Raw genomic sequence first — 15122 nt, 5'->3', positions numbered from 1 at the left:
CTTACAGTACTAAACATCTATAGAGAGTGATCTTGTGTTTCGTGTTTCACCCCTGAAAACGCTATACGTAAAGCACTGCTCTCACAAATTCTGTAATAGATTATCTCATATGATAATAACCATTACTATTCATTGTCTAATTTCTGTATTGTCATTAGAATGGGGGACTTGTTGCAGTACTACACATAAAACACATGCTGAAGAACCACTTTCTCAACATTGACGTGAGTATTTGTTTGTTATTATATTGATTTAATTCACAACATTATTCAAAAGGCAGCCGGGGATTTCAAAGGAGTGGTGAACTTTAAGAGACTACTATAAATAGCTTGGCTACCCCCCCCATGACCCTCTAATGCTACTGTTTTTCAGCCTTGCTTTGATACATGTACAATCTGTAATCGCCGTAAATATTGTAATATATTTTGAATTCACCATGCTAGATTATGGCACAGAACTGGGACAAACCATACAAGATTAGAGTCAGATTGGAAATTTTCTCCGTAGCCTTGTAAGGATAACAGATGAAATACTATGTGACTTTCGTGAATGGCAGAGATGGTTTGTCACATAAAACACTTTAAATTTTGGTGGGTTATTTTCAACTGTTCCAGGTATAATTTTGTTTAAAATTGTTTACTCCACTTATCAATATGACATAGGCTTTATATCCATCTCTATACAGCTCGAGTTAAATATTAAGTGAATATATACCATGAACAGTCCAATCAAAACTGTGTTGTTTCAAAGAAAATAGTATCTGTATGAATACTCAAAGTAGATAAAGCCTTGTTGTTGATACACCAGTTTACAGGTTTTGTAAGCAACACAGAACGTTAGCTTGCTAAGATATATTTATGTTCCTTTTATATCGAACAGCCATAAAGGTGATCAAGCTCGGGCTATAAGGTGATGAATCCTTCCTGGATCAGTCTGTTGCCTCTTGGGAGTTTGCTGATCCTATCTGTTCAGTTCAACACAGAACACAGCCACAGACAGACAGACACAATCCCAGTGCAGTATGGGCACTCTGCCATGGCTTCCTCTCTCAAGCCATTGAACATATTGCTGCACCCAATTGTGCCCTTTATCTCAGGGCCGAAGTGGAAAAAAGAGAGACACACTTGTGGGTTTCTTCAACACATGCTTTTGAAATGTTGAAAGGACAGACATTCCCTTTCCTGGCTCTTTAGATTATAACTGATTTCAACAAATACGTCGGTGTCACAAACACTGTCGTTCAGAATGGATGGCTTTGAAAAGGCATCATATCAAATCTCAAACGTATAATGAAAGCAATCCAAGAAGTCGCTCTGGATAAGAGTGTGTGCTAAATGATTCAAATGGAAGTGCAATCACAAGCAGAAAACAACATTGGAATGTGTAAGGTATTATGTGTAAAGAGCAGTTGAATATAAAGTATATTTTTGGACATATAATTGTATATTTTTGGCCATATAATAGTCTTAAAATCTATTCATCGATCTTTGTTAATATCTTCAAGCAAAACCAATTCTGGGAGACAATTTACCATTTATTAGCATCATGTATGTCCTGTCTCTTGCCTGCTCAGCACTTTGATAAAGATAAGATAAAGTCAAGATAATTCATTTAACTGTAAATTACAGCTTTCAGTCCCGGCGTGGCCGTAAATGAGTGATGTTGTGACAGCCAAGCATGCAGGTTGTCTCTAAGCATGATTTTCTTTGGTTTAACGACAAAGATATCATGTGGCGCGACTTTAAACATGACATTGACATGTGGTACTTATTCAGTCACTTCAGTAACAAGTCAAATTGCACTATATGACATTGTGTTATTTCATATGATGTACATGTAGGTTGCCACTGATTATTAGTGAATTGTTTTCAGATTTATGCCAGCTTTGAAGAGTCAAACATGACAAAGGAGACAAAGAGCCATTGTGTATTTACAAATGAAACTGTTCCTCTATTGTTGTGCAATGAGTCAGTTATGAAGACAGAAGTTGTATAAAAGACACATTTTATTCTAATTTCATTCCAATCTGCATCTGAAACAATTAAAATAGGCATTTGATGTGTTTATCTTGATGTGTAATTGGGTATTGTTCGCTGCTGAAACGTTTCCATCAAGAAGAGGAGATTGAGAGGAAGAGGAATGAACGTTGGTGGTTAAGCTGTTCTATGTCGGAGGGGAAAATAAATGGCCTAACAAATCTTATTGTTTTTCACTTGTCTTAGGTCTTAATCAAATGACAAAATATCATTACAGCCAGTCATTCTGTCAGGCTGTTATTGAAAATCAAATCTGGACTACAGTAGTTGAAGTTCAAAGCTGTGCCACTGACTGTCTTCTGTCATTCGGTTGTGTCCCCGTATTTAGTCTATGTATTAATATTTATGATGGACAAAAATCTTGATTTCTAGAGGAAAGTAATAGAACTCAGGAGGCAGTTTTGTATCAGGTGATGATGCGCCACGTGAGGGCATTGCTCCAGACAACAGACAGCAATGGTGCCCCAGACTTCTCAAGCCGTCCATCTCTAACTCAGTCATAGTTATATGGCCTTGTACACTCAATATGACCTTTCCATGTTTGATACTCTCATGACAGTCTAAGCCTTTACAGCCGAGTATCAATGCCGTCAGGAATGAGCATTTTAGCTGATGGAAACTTTACGAGGTTAGCTTCAAGTAACTGTTGCCATTAAATACAGTGCTCTAACACCTCAAGCTGACAACACTAATCAGCCAGGGATATCATAAGGATCATGTCAGAGAACATGAACTAGAAAAATGTCCAGTTGTTGGTGTAGGCGTACTGAGTCAAAGGTTTGCCAACCTTAACTGTTGACATATTGGTATCGTGACATGGCAGTTGCATTAGCACATAACCCTCAGCCCACACACACTCCTCTCAGGGCACTGGCCTGGCTCGCCTGCTAAACCTAATTAATAAGCAGATTGTGCTGGAGGTGCGCACCCTGTTTGAGCATGCTGGCGTTTTTTTAAACGGCTATACACACCGCATGAGATCAAAAGGCGAGGTGGGATCCTGTGACCCCGCACAGGTGTGTGTGTGCGTGCGTGTTTGTAAAGCACACAACACACTGCCCAGTCCTCTCAGTGAAACTCCAATGGTAGCATCTTGAGTGAAGGGAGCTATGTGTGTTTTTCTCAGAGACCCAGACAGGAGCCTGGTGCTGGGTGGTTGTTGGCGGTCTTCCTTATGGGCTTCCCTTGATACTGTGGAGAGCTGGATTAGGGGGGACTGCTCTGCTTTCTCTCAAACACACTGATAATTAACTCTCTGAAAACCGGCTTGCGGTGTGTGATCTTTCCTGAGTGTATAGCGGCATAACTTCCAACAATATGAGAAAAAGTTACTTTTTCTTTTCAAATATGCTTTCAATGTGAGATCATTGCCAATGTACTTTTGTTTGTTGAAAAATGCTGTTGAGTGTTTGTAATATATTATCTTCAGTATGAGCTATATTGGATCAGCCCAAATGAGTCATTTCTTTGAGACCTTCCTATGTTCTCTGTGTATTTACTTCCCAAAATGTCACAGCAGAGCACATACAATACCACAGTAGAATGTTCTCTAAATGAGAATTCACTGGTCTACAGTATGTACTGTGATTGCTTAGAATCCTTGGACAATATGAATTGTTTTTGCGGCGCTGTAAAGTTGCAGCTTCTTTCAAGGGTTGTCCCTTCATAATTAAACAGATTAAGGGTTTGGTGGGATTTTAGTTCATTGGGAAATAAATAGATGATTAAATGCCTGCAGTTCAGAATAATTCTAATTAATATTCTATGGGGGGAGTAAAGAGCTTACTCCACAGGTATGTACTTCATTAGCTAAATCTGGACCACGGAAAATAGAGAGATTAGAAAGTAAGTCATTAATTGAGGACATCCATTGAATGTCCTCGATGTATCCAGAGGTGTTTGGGAAGGAAGCCTTATATAATGACAAAGTCTTGATTAGAATTTATCAACAATATATTAAAGGGGAACAATCAAATTAGAGGAGGCATGGGGTATTAGCGCCTCTCCTTCAGAGTGGTCTCCATGACGAACCCTCTATATCATTCCCTCAGAACGCAGGATTTCAAAGCAAGGGCAATTATTTGCTCAGTAGGTTCTGCTAATCCTGCTTTATCTGCATGGACACCACCTAAAACACTTTGATCAGAGGTAGCTAGCCGCCTTCCTTCTGCAGCCTGGCTTCTACCCAATGACACATCCACATGCTGTAGCTAGCACACACTGTTCATTCCTGATTAATTCCACCCAAGGCTTGAAACTGAGAAGATCCCTTGTAATGAAGCTGATTAAGACATTATGATGAGGCTTCTTGAAATGAAATGTATCTGTCTTTAATAGCGCCACTCTCCCTTCATGCTGTTGTAACCATCCCTCCTCCCCATCCCACCCGCCTGTCTTCCCACCTTATGGTGCTTGTATTCTGGTTTGATTCTATCAGAATCCATTAATGTGGTGGCTGGTGACTAGGAGAGAGCTGGAGGCAGATTACTACAGGCCATGCGGTGCTAACCTAGCTGACTCACCTCTGACTCAATGGCCTCTCTCTGCAGGTGGATACATATGAGAGCTGGAATCCGTCCACATACCACACTTATACTCACCTTAACCCTGGCCTTGTCACCTTTCACACTGCACGACTGACTGCCCGCCAAGAAGCAAACCAACTCTCAATTTCACTTTACCCACAATGGTTAGCGATTTAGCAATTCATTATAAGGCATAATGTCAAGTATTTTACTCTCTTCCTGGAAGCCACATCAAAGTCAGACAATCTCCAATCAGCCTTTCACTTGTGATCAAGTAAGACGTGTTAACTGAATTTAAGAATATGTAAAGGCAACAAAATGCTTCAGTTGAAAATAATGTTTTGTAGCAGTACAACCACTTAGTTCAATTGGAAGTAAAGGTAACATTTGCAGAGCACAGGTTTCCTGGTTAATGAATGACTTGCAACTCCAGATTAGGAAAGTCCCAGATAGATGTAAGTCCTGGTTGGTACGCAGAGTTACTTACCCTCTATAAATAATACTGTTGTATTTCTAAACATATGCCTGGACTCAGTGTGGCTATCAGAAGGAAACAGAGCAGAGGGAATGAGGGGGATTTCTCAATGACATTAACAGTGAATCAGTCTTTTGAGGAGGGTTTCTATCACCTCAGGCTATTGGACTTCTGGGATTTCATCCCCATTAATTGCCTCGTTCAGAGATCTGTGCCTTCTAGCAATCAAAGACAGCACAATCAAAGGCGTCTGTGTCATATCAAACGGAACAAGTATGTTTACTGTTGAACATTCCCCAAACATTTCTGAAGGCTTCAACACTGTGGCCCGTGCCAGATGCCTCAGCCAAAACATGAGTCTGCTTCTGTCAGCTTGAACAGTCTTCTGAAGCAAACTGACATTTTATCTGAGAGGTGGAGAAGAAGTGTTGAATGACACCCGTCTTTATGCGCTACCATGTTTTTTCTCTTTTTCTCTGCGGCTCTCGTTAACTGCTGTTTTGACACAGATCACCGCAATCCGAGTGCTGAATTTCGGTGTCTTTTTTTGACAATGATGTCACATTTTGGTTATCAAATTGTTGGGCAAAGGCCTCATTCCCCTCTGTGTGGGCTGTCTAACTTGAGCTCCTTTCAGCTGCTCTCTCTTCACCCTGCTTTCAATCACCCCAAAATGTGTTAAGAGCAGAGAACACAATTTAAAACAGAAAATGTATATGAATACGAATGGATTTTGACCAGATATGCCTGCATGCAGTTTTATATCAGTCAAACTCTCAGCCAATTAGGAAAGAGGAGCTCGTGCCAGAAAGTTGTCTTCAAGTTGAAGCAGTTATTTTGACACCCTGCTTGTAATCTTTGGCTCAATTGGCTGTTAGTCTGAGTGTTGATAAAATGACTAGCGTGACATGACAGATCTCACTCTCTCACTGACTGATTTAACTTACATTCCTCAGTTACACGGTTACTCCTGGAACCCTTTCTTAAGCCTCTGTTATTGCTTTGTGTTCCATGACAATTGGACAGGGCTGAAAATGATGTCATACCAAGAACACAATATCTGCCAGTATCACCTTGGGAGAAGAAAACTGTTTTTCAAGAAATGTTGCATTTAATTACACAAAAAAAGAGGGACATATAACTATATAAAGTAACAGTTGCCTAAGTTATTTGGAAAAAACAAGAAGAAGAGCCAGTCAAACCAAATGCCGCCATCTTCATGACACCGGGAATATCCAACCCTAACTTTTTTATCTAGTTTTTATTAGTGGCCTGTTTCCTTTTCTTATCAGTGACAGATACAGTGCATGTATCATTCAAATCATTCAAACAGAGTTATTTGTGACATTTTATGACTGCATAAAGATCTGCCACCCAGTAATGCAGGAAGTGTTGAGGGTTGTGGTGGTAGAGATCCACATTTCCCTCTGCTGATTAATCTGCCTTTGATCGCTTCTGCTCCTGTAATTTATTGCTCTCCGTTTTCATAGCCTTTTAGAACTCTGTGTGAAAGTTTACCCCTAATTGCATAGTTTTTGTTACTAATTGGATAATAATTGGTGCAGGTGCAGTAAGCTGGGATTTTATCACATTTGTGTGTAAAAATGGGAAATGATGGTGGCACCCAGCCAGGAGAGGACTGCTCAGCTGCATAGATGTATTTTATTAGTCCTGTTTTCCAGCTTTTGTTTCTCATTCTATCTCTTTTTCTCTTTCAGCAACATGTTTATGGAATACTGTGTAATACATTTTAAAGTTACAGAGCCAGAGGTTGACCTCACAAATTATTTCCTCATTTGAGCTGGGCATAGATGTCCAGCTTGTCACTGCTATGTTTTCCTAGTATTGGCCTAGTCTTTGACACGGGCAGCACATGGGAGTTCCGTTGTTGCCAAGGTGCTGTGAGGTCACCTATGCAGAGTGTATTTTGTAAATATTTGATCATTTTTGTTTTTTGGTTTGAATATTTACTTTGTTTTTGGTTTTGAATAGCCAAATATGTATAGATATTGTCTGGATTGCATCCATTTGTTTAATTCCCATGAATTACTGGCAAATCAGCTTTCTCAAGATTGCTAACTAGCGATGCTATCAAGCTAGCTAGCTAGTTTGTGTATTTTTAATTTGCATACACCAGCCTATTTTTGGTTATTTCTACAGTCTTCTGACCCAATGGGAGGACTACAATGTATGGCGAGCTGGCAGTGATAATTTAATTGGTCAGGAGTTTTCCTCTGATGTTATGAGTGGGCTGTCATCATTATCCAGAGTGAGTGGAGAGCTCAAAAATAAAATCACTGTCATTCTACAATACCAGAGAGTCAACGGCTATGGAGAAGTTGCAGTCAGATGGCGGGACGCCGAGGTGCCGGTGAGATGCCTAGTGGAGAGTGAAGTGTGCTGCCTGCCTCTGAAGGACCTGCTGATCTCCCCGTTGATGTAACGGTTTTCTAGGTGTGGTGAAGGAGATGTGGACCAAACTGCAGCGTGTAGATTGCGATCCATGTTTAATGAACAAAAAAACGTAACACGAATCTAAAACACAAACACTACAAAACAAAGAACGTAATGAAAACCGAAACAGCCTATACTAGTGAAAACTAACACAGACAGGAACAAGGACACTAAGGACAATCACCCACGACAAACTCAAAGAATATGGCTGCCTAAATATGGTTCCCAATCAGAGACAACGATAAACACCTTCCTCTGATTGAGAACCACTCCAGACAGCCATAGACTTTGCTAGATCACCCCACTAGCTACAATCCCAATACATACACACCAAAACCCCAAGACAAAACACACCACAATACAAAAACCCCATGCCACACCCTGGCCTGACCCAATACATGAAGATAAATACAAAATACTTCGACCAGGGCGGATCTGGCGGATTCTGGCTGACTGGCGGATCCTGGCTGACTGGTAGATCCTGGCTGACTAGCGGATCCTGGCCGACTGGCAGTTCTGGCGGCGCTGGGCAGACTGGTGGCACTGGCGGCGCTGGGCAGACTGGGGGCACTGGCGGCGCTGGGCAGACTGGCGGCGCTGGGCAGACTGGGGGCACTGGCGGCGCTGGGCAGACTGGCAGTGCTGGGCAGACTGGGGGCACTGGCGGCGCTGGGCAGACTGGGGGCACTGGTGGCGCTGGGCAGACTGGCGGCGCTGGGCATACTGGCGGCGCTGGGCAGACTGGCGGTGCTGGGCAGACTGGCGGCGCTGGGCAGACTGGCGGCACTGGTGGCGCTGGGCAGACTGAAAGATCTGGCTGCTCCATGCTGACTGTCGGCTCTGGCTGCTCCACGCTGACTGGCGGCTCTGGATGCTCCACGCTGACTGGCGGCTCTGGCTGCTCCATGTGGACTGACAGCTCTGGCAACTTCTTGCAGACTGGCAGCTCCTTGCAGACTGACAGCTCCTTGCAGACTGACAGCTCTGGCTGCTTCATGCAGACTGACAGCTCTGGCTGCTTCATGTAGACTGACAGCTCTGGCTGCTTCATGCAGACTGACAGCTCTGGCTGCTTCATGCAGACTGACAGCTCTGGCTACTCCATGCAGACTGACATCTCTGGCTGTTCCATGTGGGCTGACAGCTCTGGCGGCTTCTTACAGACTGGCAGCTCCTTGCAGACTGACAGCTCCTTGCAGACTGACAGCTCCTTGCAGACTGGCAGCTCCTTGCAGACTGGCAGCTCCTTGCAGACTGACAGCTCCTTGCAGACTGACATCTCTGGCTGCTTCATGCAGACTGACAGCTCTGGCTGCTTCATGTAGACTGACAGCTCTGGCTGCTTCATGCAGACTGACAGCTCTGGCTACTCCATGCAGACTGACATCTCTGGCTGTTCCATGTGGGCTGACAGCTCTGGCGGCTTCTTACAGACTGGCAGCTCCTTGCAGACTGACAGCTCCTTGCAGACTGACAGCTCCTTGCAGACTGGCAGCTCCTTGCAGACTGGCAGCTCCTTGCAGACTGGCAGCTCCTTGCAGACTGACAGCTCTGGCTGCTTCATGCAGACTGACAGCTCTGGCTGCTCCATGCAGACTGACAGCTCTGGCTGCTCCATGCAGACTGACAGCTCTGGCTGCTCCATGCAGACTGACAGCTCTGGCTGCTCCATGCAGACTGACAGCTCTGGCTGCGCTGAACAGACAGGAGACTCCAGCAGCTCTGTAGAGGAAGAAGGCTCTAGCTGCGCTGAACAGGCGGGAGACTCCGGTAGCGCAGGAGAGGAGAAAGGCTCTGATAGCGCTGAACAGGCGGGAGGCTCCGGCAGCGCAGGAGAGGCGAGGCGTACTGTAGGCCTGATGCGTGGTGCTGGCACTGGTGGTACTGGGCCGAGGACACGCACAGGAAGCCTGGTGCGGGGAGCTGCTACCGGAGGGCTGGTGTGTGGAGGTGGCACAGGATGGGCTAGACCGTGAAGGCGTACTGGAGATCTTGAGAGCAGTGTTGGCACAGGACGTGCAAGGCTAGGGATGTGCACAGGAGGCCTGATGCGTGAGGCTGGCACCAACTTCACCAGCCGACTAACACGCACCTCAGGACGAGTATGGAGCGCTGACCCAGGTGCCATCAAATCCCCGACACATTCCGTCCGGCGAATTCCATGCAAAAAGCACCAACACAGCAACTCCCTCATTTCTCTCTCCTCCAATTTCCCCATTAACTCCTTCACGGTCTCTGCTTCGCTCACCTCCAACACCGGCTCTGGTTCTGGTCTCCTCCTTGGCTCCTCATGATAAACAGGGAGAGTTGGCTCAGGTCTGACTCCTGACTCTGCCACACTCTCCCTGAGCCCCCCACAATAAATGTTTTGGGCTGACTCTCAGGCTTCCTTGCCAACCGTGTTCCCTCATATCGGCTCCTCTCTCCGGCTGACTGTGCTCTCCTCGCTGCCTCCACCTGTTCCACCTTTGGGCGGCTACACTCCCCTGGTTTAGCCCAGGGTCCTCTCCCGTCGAGGATTTCCTCCCATGTCCAGAAATCCTTATTACGCATCTCCTATTTGGGCTGTTGACACGCTGCTTGGTCCGTTTACGGTGGGTGATTCTGTAACGGTTTTCTAGGTGTGGTGAAGGAGAGTCGGACCAAACTGCAGCGTGTAGATTGCGATCCATGTTTAATGAACAAAAAAACGTAACACGAATCTAGAACACAAACACTACAAAACAAAGAATGTAACGAAAACCGAAACAGCCTATACTAGTGAAAACTAACACAGACAGGAACAAGGACACTAAGGACAATCACCCACGACAAACTCAGAATATGGCTACCTAAATATGGTTCCCAATCAGAGACAACGATAAACACCTGCCTCTGATTGAGAACCACTCCAGTCAGCCATAGACTTTGCTAGATCACCCCACTAGCTACAATCCCAATACATACACACCAAAACACCAAGAAAAAACACACCACAATACAAAAACCCGATGCCACACCCTGGCCTGGCCCAATACATGAAGATAAACACAAAATACTTCGACCAGGGCGTGACAGTTGATCTCCCTCTGCTCAAGCTATGTGGTTCACCAAACTCTCCCCATCCATGGCTGATGTCACTTCCTGTTGAACACTTCCTGTTGAACAAGGGAGAGCTCGGTTTGTTGTTTTGAAAAGTTTGTTTTGAAAGTGTATTGGAAAGTTGCTTAGTAGCTAGCTAACTTTTTAGTTTGGATCCCGCGATGCATTTGGCATCAGTTTCTTGGACTGCTACTCTCTGTCTAGTGATCCTGCCAACCAAGGCCGGATCTGAGGAGCTATTTGGCATAGCAGCTAACCTAGCTGCAAGCTAGCTGCCTATCAAACTGGCAGGGTTTCTTGAGGGCTTGAATGCAACCCCTGCGCGTTTAGACATTGTGGCTTTCTAGGGAGTTTTTCCTAGCCACCGTGCTTCTACACCTGCATTGCTTGCTGTTTGAGGTTTTAGGCTGGGTTTCTGTACAGCACTTTGAGATATCAGCTGATGTACGAAGGACTGTATAAATAAATTTGATTTGATTTGGCTGGGACCGCGGATTGTCCCGGGTTTGTGGCTGTCTAGAGCCCTGCTGTTTGTTGTGTTCAATCTTCCCTGGGACCTTCCCTGTGTGTAACTGCGAGGAGAAACAGCGTAACCTTCCAGGCGGTATCACAATTAGCCCAGCGTCGTCCGGGTTAGGGTTTGGCCGGGTAGGCCGTCATTGTAAATAATAATTTGTTCTTAACTGACTTGCCTAGTTAAATAAAGGTTAAACAAAAAAAACAAGAAACAAAAAAATATATACTTTGCTAACTACCAAGACTAAAGCCTGCCGGGAGTACCTTTGTGGAAAGTCTTGTCTCTATCACAGGTGAAGCATCTTTTTAACAAACAAAAAACGTTACACAAGCAGTTGTTACAACAACAAGAAAATAGCTTCAAGTGTTTTGCCCAAATACTGGTTGATTCAACTACTAAAAGAATGGACGACCTGACCAGAGAGGTCCACGACCTGACCAGAGAGGTGAAACGGGAGAACAGAGAGATGACAGCAATCTGTGTGACGGATAAATCAGACGAGGGACAATCAAGCCAGAGCAACGTGGTTGTGGACGGAATTGCAGAATACCCACATGAGACCTGGATGGAATCTGAGGACAAAGTGAGAGAAATGATCTCTGAGAAATTGAAGATGGACCACCGGAAGATTGAGCTGGAGTGTGCCCACAGGACTGGAAAACCCACCACCAGCCCAAGTGACAGGCCCCCAGACTGATAGTGGTCAGGTTCCTGATGTTCAATGACGAGGTAGCTTTTCTGGAAAGAGCCAAGAACTTGAGAGGAGCGTATATCTTCCTAAACAAGGTCTATCCTGAAGCTGTGCACCTTTTCCCCTCAGGAGACTTAACAGATTTGGCATGGGTCCCCAGATCCTCAAAAAGTTCTAAAACTGCATCATCGAGAGCATCGTGACCGTTTGCATCACTGCCTGGTATGGCAACTGCTCGGGATCTTACCGTAAGGCGCTACAGAGGGTAGTCGGTACGGCCCAGTACATCACTTGGACCAAGCTCCAAGCCATCCAGGGCCTATATAATAGTCGGTGTCCGTGGAAGCCCTAAAAATGGTCAGTTTAGGACTTAAAGGCTCCTTAACAGCTTCTACCCCCAAGCCATAAGACTGCTGAACAATTATTCAAATAGCCACCAGACTATTTGTTTTTGTACACTGCTGTGCTACTTGTTGTCTATTATCTATGCATAGTCACTTCACCCCTACCTACATGTATAAATTACCTCGACTAACCTGTACCCCAGCACATTGACTCGGTACCGGTACCCCCTGTATATAGCCTCGTTATTTTATTGTGTTAGTTTTTATTTATTTTTTATATTTACCAAATAAACTAAACTCTTTCTTGAACTGCATTGTTGGTTAAGGGCTTGTAAGTACGCATTTCAGGTCTACACCTGTATCCGGCGCATGTGACAAATAAAGTTTGATTTGAGAAGAGGAAAGAACCAGCCATGAAAGCTACCAAAGCGCATGAGGACATTGCTTTCATCCGCTATGACAGGCTCATTGTCCACCCTCCCTCCCAGAAGCCTGGAAGGGTTGAGAGAGCCAAGCCTATGGGTTCGTCGCACGCACACACACACACACACACACACACACACACACACACACACACACACACACACACACACACACACACACACACACACACACACACACACACACACACACACACACACACACACACACACACACACACACACACACACACACACACACACACACACGCCAATAGCACACACACACACCAATAGCACACACACACCAATAGCACACACAAACACCAATTGATTAATGGAGTGCTGAATGCATATATTGTTTCTCTTGCTTTGTTTGCTCTTTCCATATTGTGTCTATCTCTGATAAGCTACCCAGGAAAGGGCTGAAAATAGCCCATATTAATATATGTAGCCTTAGAAACAAGGTTAATGAAATCATAACATAAGATGACATTCATATATTAGCCATTTCTGAGAATCACTGAGATAATTAATTTTATGACACATCAGTAGCAATACAAGGATATAACATCTATAGAAGAGACAGAAACACTTATGGGGGAGGTGTTGCTGTATATATTCAGAGCCATGTCCCTGTAATGCTTAGAGAAGATCTCATGTCAAATGTTATTGAAGTGTTGTGGTTGTAGGTTCACTTGGCACATCTAAAGCCTTTTCTTTTGGGGTGTTGTTATAGGCCACCAAGTGCTAACAGTCAGTATCTAAATAATATGTGTGAAATGCTTGATAGTGTATTTGATGTAAACCGAGAGGTCTACTTTCTTGGGGACCTGAATATTGACTGGTTTTCATCAAGCTGTCCGCTCAAGAGGAAGCTTCTCACTGTAACCAGTGCCTGTAATCTGGTTCAGGTTATTAATCAACCTACCAGGGTGTTTACAAACACTATCTATCGATCACATTTTTACAAATACTGTAGAACTGTGTTCTAAAACTGTATCCATAACCATTGGATGCAGTGAACACAATAGCGTGGCTATATCCAGGAAAGCCAAAGTTCCAAAAGCTGGGCCTAAAATAGTGTATAAGTGAGCATACCCAAGATTTTGCTGTGACTCTTATGTGGATGATGTAAAACATATTTGTTGGTCTGATGTGATTAATAAGGAGTATCCAGACGGTACACTTGATTACAGTTTTTTTCCAACTGCTTACACACAAAATCTTTTCATGTCACACAATTTTTGAAACCTCTCACTCAAAAGTGCAAAACTACACACCAAATATCCAAAACCATAAGCTATTTCTCAGCCTTTGACTCAGTTGTCGTATCCAACCTTGGACAGAGGCAACCTCTATGTCCCCACATGCGTCCTCCATTGCCTGGAGAAACGACATGCGGGCATAGGGTTGGCGATCATACACTTTCCAGCGCCAGGCTGAGAAGAATTCCTCTATGGGATTTAGAAAAGGTGAATATGGGGGTAGGTACAAAACTACAAATTGTGGATGGGTGGCAAACCAGTTTTGGACCAGAACAGCCCAGTGAAAACTAGCATTGTCCCATAAAACCACAAATCTAGCAGGCTTCTGATCTGGATCAGGGACAAGCATTGTGTAAATTGCATCCAGAAAAGTGAGCATATGGCCGGTGTTGTATGGACCCAGTGTGGCATTGTGATGCAGGACCCTGTTTTGAGTGATTGGCAGCACACAGTTATATTACCCCGACGCTGTCCAGGGACATTGGTAATTGCCCTCTGTCCTATTACATTTCTTCCGCGGCGCCTCGTTTTGGTGAGGTTGAAGCCAACCTCATCCACATAAATAAATTCATGGCGAATTACATGGGCATCCAGCTCCAATACTCTCTGTAACAGACAAAAGGATATACAGATGACTAAATATGGTATGTCTGAAGTACTGGAAGTAGTGTTGCATACATACCTCTACAAAGTCATGTTGCATATTCTTGACTCTGTCAGAGTTTCTCTCAAATGGCACCTTGTAAAGTTGTTTAATCGTCACTCGGTGCCGTTGGAGGATGCGTTGTATGGTCGACAGGCTTACAGCATTGATGTTGTTAAATATGGTGTCATTATTCAAGATATGCTCTCTTATCTCTCAAATCCTAATTGCATTGTTGGCCAAAACCATATTTATAATTGCAGTCTCTTGTACATTTGTAAACAAGTGTCCTCGTCCTCCATGATGTCTTTGCCTTTCCACTGTACAGAATTCAAACACAGTATGTGTTCAACATAGGAACTGTAAACAATGTACAAAAAAATGTAGTACAGCATGATAACCAACCTCATTCATTCAATGCAGCGCAGTAAATGGATGGCTTAGAGTTACAAATGTTTATGCAATACTATGCAGTCATACATATTTTACAGTACATTACTGTAACGCTAACGCTGTTAGATTTCAGTGCAGCCTTTGATATTTTGGGCCATAACCTGTTGTTGAAGAAATGTATGTGTTATGGCTTTTCAACATCTGCCATATCATGGATTCAGAGCTATCTATGTAATAGAACTCAAAGGGTTTTCTTTAATGGAAGTTTCTCTAATG

At 44.0% G+C, this 15122-nt stretch overlaps 1 long non-coding RNA gene across 2 annotated transcripts in view; it reads left to right on the top strand.

Annotated features, from left to right (window-relative positions):
* Positions 1–15122, top strand: part of LOC118390875 (uncharacterized) — a 141066-nt gene that overhangs the window by 50909 nt on the left and 75035 nt on the right. Inside the window, exons 3-4 of one of the 2 annotated variants that reach the window (XR_004827033.2) lie at positions 159–224; positions 880–2124. The exons of the other annotated variant lie outside the window; for it this stretch is intronic. This is a non-coding gene — a long non-coding RNA (uncharacterized LOC118390875). Of the gene's footprint in view, positions 1–158; positions 225–879; positions 2125–15122 lie in introns of those variants that run through there. 2 annotated transcript variants of the gene reach the window in all.

The sequence above is a fragment of the Oncorhynchus keta genome, chromosome 1 (genome assembly GCF_023373465.1).
Source record: "Oncorhynchus keta strain PuntledgeMale-10-30-2019 chromosome 1, Oket_V2, whole genome shotgun sequence".
In the NCBI taxonomy this organism is placed as follows: Eukaryota; Metazoa; Chordata; class Actinopteri; order Salmoniformes; family Salmonidae; genus Oncorhynchus; species Oncorhynchus keta.
This window is presented reverse-complemented; position numbering and strand designations above follow the sequence as displayed.